A 6,149-nucleotide genomic window follows, 5' to 3' on the forward strand; every position below is an offset into this window, starting at 1 on the left:
AAGGAGGACCCAAAGAGGGACACATGGATTGCCCTTGGAAGGGGAGATAGATGAGATCTCTTGGGTAAACTAGGGATGGGGATGGGGACATGGAGGGAGGGGATAGGGGATGGGAACATGATGGATATGGATGGTTGAGTTAGGGGAGGGACAGAGAGGGAGAGCATCAAAAGAGATATCTTGATAGAGGAGGAGATTTTGAGGTTATGGAGAAATCTGGTACCAGGGGAACTCTCAAGAATCTACAAAGATGACCCCAGCAAAATCTCCAGCAACTAGGAAAGGGTGCCTGAATTGTCCTTCTTCAGTAACAGATGGAAGCAGATGCAGAGATCTATAGCTAAGCACTGGGCTGAGCTCCAGGAGTCCATCTGAAAAGAGAGAGGAGGGAGTATATAAGTAAGGGGGGGTGTCAAGATGGTGATGGGAAAGCCCACAGAGACAGCTGACCTGAGTTTGTGGGAGCTCACAGTCTCTAGACACACAGCTAGGGAGCCTGCACGGAATCGACCTAGGCTTTCTGCATGTGGATGAGAGTTGTGTAGATTGGTTGGTTTGTTGGGTGCCTTGCAGTGTGACTGGATCTGTCCCTGGCACATGAGCTGGCTTTTTGGAATCTCTTCCCTATGGTGGGTTGCCTCACTCAGCCTTGATGCAGGGAGAGGAGCTTGGTCCTGCCTTGATATGCCATTCTTTGTTGACTCTTATGGGAGCCTTACCCTTTCTGAGGAGTGGATGGGTGGGTAGAAAGGAGGGGGGGAGAGGAAATGAGAGGAGAGGAGGGAGGGGAAACTGGTTTGGTATATAAGATTAATTTTAAAAATTTAATAATAGAAATTAAAAACACAAAAAGAAATTGAGTCTTACTTCCCAGAGGGGAATCCATGTCCTGTATTACAAACAAGGAAAACAAATAAACAAACAAAAAACCTTGACTAGGTCAGTCATAGGCCTTAGGGAAAACCCTATTGATATTTTCTGAAAGATTATTTTTTACAACTACTTTCTAAGTATTTATGTTTGTTTATTTATTTGTTTATATATTTATTTGGATTTTAACAATCTGTTTATTATTTATTTAGCCCTTCACAGCTCACCTCACACAGAGAAAAGGTAATTTGTAGTGGGTCACTCATCTTGTAGCTTATGTGTGGGAATGGTTCAAGCAGAACTCATGTCAGCTGCTGGTACTGCCAAACAAAGGGGGACCTAGGCACACCCATAAAGGTGACCACACCCAGGAGGATTGATTGGCAGGCTAGAAGACAAAACTTTCCTATCAAAGGCACTTTTACAGGAGATGTAGCTCAGTGGCTCAGTGGAGAGCGCTTGCCTAGTATGCAGATGGCTCTAGCTTCAATCTCTTGTACCATAAGCACTTTCAGGGGAAGGGTCAGAGAATTGTCTGGGAGTGTTGTGGAAACAGGAAGAGGCATTTTTTTTTTTTTTTTTTTTTTTAAACAAGGTCTCACTGTATAGCTCTGGCTGGCCTCAAATTCACAGAGATCTATGCGTCTCTGCCTCCTGAGTGCTGGGATTAAAGGCACTGGACCACCACACCTGGCGAGAGGAAGTTTTTGATGGAGGACTTATTTGTAGGTAGCAGAGACCGGTGAATGAGGATCACGGGCCGTCTGTGGGGACAGTAGGGGCTGCTGTATGTCTTTGCTGCTTTAGAGGGAAGGTGAAGTATGTATCCCAGTGAAAGAGCAATGTAGTAAGTATGCCCAGTACCCCAGCGGCAGTTTTGGAGCTGCCTTTTCCTTCTACAAGGACAACGGTGGAGGTGATCATGTAGAGGATGGCTGCCATGAGGGCTCTGAAGAAGTCAGTCAACGGCTAGTTGATGAATGATATCTTGGAGTGCAGGTCACACATGTAGAAGATAAATAGGACAGCAGCAATGCGATCAACTCAGTCACAGAGAGGAGCTGATGTCGAAACACTGAAGCAAATTAAAATCACCAGGCACGGTATAATCTCAGCAAACAGGAAACTTCCTTTTTTGGGGCGAGAGAAGCTGGTGCGGGCTAACCAGCAGCTAGGGGCTGAGAGGTCCTCAGAGTCCGCCACGGTATGTGCTGGAGTCGCTGGGATGCAGAAGCTCTGTTTTCTGGCTCACTAGGAGTTCGGGGTTGCTGTACACCCAGCTGTTTGTCCCGCCGTCTGGCCAGGAAGGACACCCCTGGGCAAAGAGCAGTATTTATGTTTATATTCAAGACTTTGTGTTACATTCAACCTTGGCCAGAAAGGCATCTTATAACAGTGGATAGTGTTTAGTGTAGAGACTCATTACTATCAAAAGTACTGAGAATAAATCTGTAGATGGGACATCTATATAAACCCCTCTTTTCAGGATTAGATAACACTGTGGAGGAGCAGGCAGAAAGACTATAATAATGCCTGGAGTATGATGAGGAGCACTCTGAAATCAAGTTCTACTAGCTGTCACATAAATGAAATCATAGCAGTTGTGGTTACCTGCAAAAGACCTGTGCAAAATTCTATCATGAAGGCAATAGTGGGTACTGAGTTACATTTGAAAGCTGAAGTCGTTGGTATTTGGCTACTACAAGGGAAAGGGGAGTTAATTTTGTTCAGAAAAATGACTATTGGTTCCCATCTTCCCAGTGGATGATCCCACCCATGTGCATATTGTCAGCACTAAATAGACTCAGTGAGTTAGATAAATCAACAAATAAATAGGATGGCATGCAGTTGGGAGGGAGATGTAAAGGGGCTTCCTAGGAAGTCTTGGACTAGAAAACTGATGGGTGGGTATGATCAATAATCATTATATGAATATATAAAATTTTCATATAATAAATATATGCTTTAAAAGAGAGAGAGGGGGTGGGGCGAGAGTAGACCCTCAGATCTACTTCTGGATCTGGATGGAGATGTCACATTCTGATCTGTCCTAAAGATTAGAACATTACTTACTATTTCTCCTGCTTTTATGAATCCTGTAACTCAGCTGACCAAGGGACCACCCAGAAGACTTATGATTCCCTTGAAGACATGCCAAGGAACTGGGATGACTAAGCCCTCAAGAATACTGTACTTGTCCTTTCTAAAAGCCCCTTCCAGAGGCAGTGCTCTTATCCGGCATCACTATGGAACCTATTTTCATTTCTGAGTTCTACATCTGAAAAGCATAACTTTCCCCCTGTTAATTTCTCTTTTTCTTTGGGATAGTGACTAAAAAGTCTAAGCATGTTTTTTCTAGACACTTAGGGATTTTCCCCTTAAAAATAAAGCAAGCAAACAAAAAACTTCCTCTTCCCATCTTACTTTCCACAGTGTGGTTGCTGGTGGACCCCGACAGCAGAGTGCAGGGCTTTGGGTTTTGCTCTGCCTCTTCTCACTCCCCTCCTCTTAGCAGCTACTGAGATTTCCTCTCCTGCTACTCCTGTTGTTTTTCTTTTAAACAACAATGAAAGTGTTTTTGTGCTTTAAAAGGACAAAAGAAAAATTCATTGTTTAACCCCACATTTTGAATGATGGTTTGTTCTTTGTTTTGCTTTCCTTTAATTTGGATCCTTGATGTTCCCCAAATGCCTATGTGTTAAAAGACTTGTCTTCTAGGTAAATACTGGGAGTTAGTGGAGATTTTAAGATGTGGGGCCTGACAGGAAGTCTTTAGATCATTGGAATTTTTAGAATTTTAGAATTTTAGAACCCTAGAGTTTTTATGACTTCCCTTTGCTTCTCAGTCAAGAGACAAGGTTTAGGTACACCCTACATTACTGATATACTTCCTTACCAAAAGTTCAAGGAAATAAAACCAACATTTTGTGCCCTGGAACCCTCTAAAGGTGAAGGACAAAAAACACTTTAATCTTAATTGGATCAGTAATTTTTTTTTAATAATTACACAATGTGCTCTAACAAAAGCTTAAATATAATTGTCTCATTTTATATTTTTAATGTACTCTAAATTTGTATTCTTACAATTTACAAGAAGTTACAATTTGAAAATGATGCCAGTACCGTGGTGGGACTCAGTTCCTAATATCCTAGTGATGAGAAGTAGAGTTGGAGATGCAAGGGTCATGAGGACGCAGACCTGAGGAGTGGGTCAGTGTCCTATTGCCAGTGGTTCTCAACCTTCCTAATGCTGTGACAGTTAATATAGTTGCTCATGATGTGGTGACTCCAACCAAAAAATTATTTTCATTACTACTTCATAACTACACTTTTGCTGTAGCTATAAACGATATTATAAATATATGGGTTTTCTGATGGTCTTAGATGTATCTTATGAAGTATTCCTTCCTCCCTAAAGAGTTTGTGACCTACATGTTGACATGTTGATTCACAGTAGAATCTATAGCCAATGAGATGAATGACTTTGTTCCTCCCAGGACAAGAGTAGATCCTTATACAGTAAATACATACAGCTGAGATTCTCTCTTTTGTACATAGTTGCTTGCCCTTCTGCTTTCTAGTTGATATTCAAGAAGCACATAGCCCTTGATAAAAATCTCAATAGATGTTGGCATCTTGTTCTGGTTTCCTAGCCTCTAAGAAGAAGTAAATACAAATGTTTCTTCATAATTACATAATTTCAGGTAGTCTATTTCAGTAATATAAAATGTTCTAATCTATAAGAAGACTTCCACTTATTTTAACACCTCTTTTAGTTTCTTGCTCATACTGGTTATTTTTTGTTTGTTTGTTTGTTTCTCCCTCCCTGGACCACAGTATTCTGGCTGCCTTGCAACTCACATTTTATCTTTATATTATTGATTTTCTTACTAAACATTCCATTGTTGTATTATGTGTAGTCTGGAAATTTCTATTTTGAGAGGAATGGATTTTTTGTTAGTTCTTAAAAATGGTGCATGACATAGAAAGAGAATGTATGATGAAAAGTTGTAATGAAGTTCAAGGAGAAATCACAGAGCTGAGAGGTTAAAAGGGCCTAAACCAACCTCAGCACTGCAGCTGAGAACTTTAGAAACCCAAGAAAAGGAAGACTTCTGTATGCACGAGTCCTCACATCCATTTCTACATAAGGGAGGAACTGATAAAAAGGACTGTCAGCAGCAGCCAACACTCCTTCCCCTTGATTATCTAGCCCGAGCCTTCGCTTGTTCTGCACCATCTGTCAGGGCGTGTGCTTTTTAACATTTGTATTTCACTGTATAGTCCACCCTGGCATTGATTCTGTGGTACACGGTACTCAGACTATGGTCATTTTACAGACAAGAGAATGGTGAACCGATCGAATTATAACTGCTAGATAGCAGATTGAGACATCTAAAGTGAATAATCATAAGCATTTAAATAAGTAGCTTTTAAAATAGCATCCCTATTCATGAGCTTAAAATGAACAGTTGTTAAGCAAGCCAAGGACATATTTTTTAGTGGTAGATGAGTTTTCCTTTGTTCACAATTGGTAACAGTATTAGAAACATTTTCTTTTATTACTGCTGAGCCCCAGAAGCTCAGCTTCTCTAAAGGTCAGCTAGAAATTTTCAAAAGGGCAAAGCTGATTCCATGCATGTGCGTCCCGTGCAGGAGGATGTTAGAGATGGCTTTCTGATTTTCCTCTTTCTTTAAATGTTGCAATGTTCAAGGTTCTTTAAATTCCCATCTAACTTTCTTTTTTCAAATACTGTGAGTCAAATAAACTTTGCCTTATATTTTCTAAGGTGAATGATGTGTTTTATATAAAGCTTAACCAATAAAAATAGTGATGGGATTCTTGGTTGCATATGTTATATGCCTTATTTATCTAGACAAGCATGCATTAACAAGTCAAAATGAAATTCACTGCATTTATTTGACAACTGTAGGTTGGATGTTCTCCTGTCTGTCACCTTTGTTGACATTCCATCTACATAGTTATTAATGTTAATCTCAGTATTCAAAGAAAGAAAATTGTCTGATTATGAAGCAAATTTGTAATTCAATAATAAATGTTTGAGATAATTATAATTGACTTATAAAATTATAATACTGAGTGATATGGACAATATCCAACATGTATCCTTAAGAAATGCAAAATATGCAGAGAATAAATTAAGCAGTATAGTTTAATAAAAAAAAAATCGCTAATGTGCACTTACTTAAATTTTTCTCTTGAAAAACACAGGAGGCTATAAGGATGCAGTACCTGAAATATTGATGGAAGACTAATT

General features: G+C 39.9%; 1 pseudogene; it reads right to left on the reverse strand.

Moving 5' to 3' along the window:
- Positions 1–1,623: 1,623 nt before the first annotated feature.
- On the reverse strand, positions 1,624–4,057 carry LOC118584546 (annotated as a pseudogene).
- Positions 4,058–6,149: the final 2,092 nt, after the last annotated feature.

The sequence above is a fragment of the Onychomys torridus genome, chromosome 5, assembly GCF_903995425.1.
Source record: "Onychomys torridus chromosome 5, mOncTor1.1, whole genome shotgun sequence".
Classification (NCBI taxonomy): Eukaryota; Metazoa; Chordata; class Mammalia; order Rodentia; family Cricetidae; genus Onychomys; species Onychomys torridus.